This window comes from Octopus bimaculoides, chromosome 20 (genome assembly GCF_001194135.2).
Source record: "Octopus bimaculoides isolate UCB-OBI-ISO-001 chromosome 20, ASM119413v2, whole genome shotgun sequence".
In the NCBI taxonomy this organism is placed as follows: Eukaryota; Metazoa; Mollusca; class Cephalopoda; order Octopoda; family Octopodidae; genus Octopus; species Octopus bimaculoides.
The window spans coordinates 4,851,267-4,852,271 of NC_069000.1; the positions used below are offsets into that span (position 1 = coordinate 4,851,267).

Sequence of the window (1,005 nt, forward strand, 5' to 3'; positions counted from 1 at the left end):
TATATATATATATATATATATATATAGCTGTACCTGTGCGTGTAGAGGTGGAGGTGAGTGGCCTATGGGAGAATGATATCTTATATGAAACAAAGAATTTTATTTTTTAGCATCTTTTTCTTTTAGTCTTCAAATGACCAGAAGAATCTCTGGTTACAGTGTTACAATCTATTATTTGCAATTCAATTTAACTTGCAACGCCTACGGCTATACGTCTTACCTATTTGCCGTTTGGCAGACATTACTTAACGTATAGACAAAATACATATATATTCGTGGCACTCCGTCGGTTACGACGACCAGAGTTCCAGCTGATTCGCTCGACGTAAAAGCCTGCTCGTGAAATTAACGTGCAACTAGCTGAGCACTCCACAGACACGTGAACCCTTAACGTAGTTCCCGGGGAGATTCAGCGTGAGACAGAGTGTAACAATGATTGCCCTTTGAAATACAGGTATAACAGAAACAGGAAGAAATAGTGATAGAAAATTGTGGAGATTTAAGTGTTTTCGCTCAATAAACATTCACAACGCCCGGTCTGGAAATCGAAACTGCGACCTTACGACCGCGAGTCAGCTGTCCTAATCACTGGGCCATTATGCTTGTGCACACATACATAAATATACATACCTACATACATAAATTCGTATATGTGTGTGTATGTATTTATATGTATGTATATTTAAAAGTAATTCAGCGCTTTTTTTTCTCGAGTTGATTCCTCTCGAAACGTACTCCACAACATTGTCACATTCTTTGCAAAGATATAATTGCTAAATAATATTGGCCAACTGGTATCGTCATTCGAGCATGGGGTGGAATTCCTCACGGTAATTGTTGAGGCCCAATTTTAAATCCATCATTTCGGATACGATAAACAAATTCCCAGTCCATGAATCCGGAATAGCGAAATCATCAATGCAAAAATGTCAGGGCATATGCAGAGATGTCATGTGTTATATAGTGGTGAGCCCTGACCTTCTGAAGACCGGCCCTGCGTGACAT

At 39.3% G+C, this 1,005-nt stretch overlaps 2 long non-coding RNA genes across 2 annotated transcripts in view; one reads left to right on the forward strand and one right to left on the reverse strand.

Moving 5' to 3' along the window:
* LOC128250328 (uncharacterized) overlaps window positions 1-1,005 on the forward strand; it is a 389,962-nt gene that overhangs the window by 115,388 nt on the left and 273,569 nt on the right. The window lies entirely within an intron of this gene.
* LOC128250327 (uncharacterized) overlaps window positions 1-1,005 on the reverse strand; it is a 246,424-nt gene that overhangs the window by 48,681 nt on the left and 196,738 nt on the right. The gene's annotated exons all lie outside the window — the stretch shown is intronic.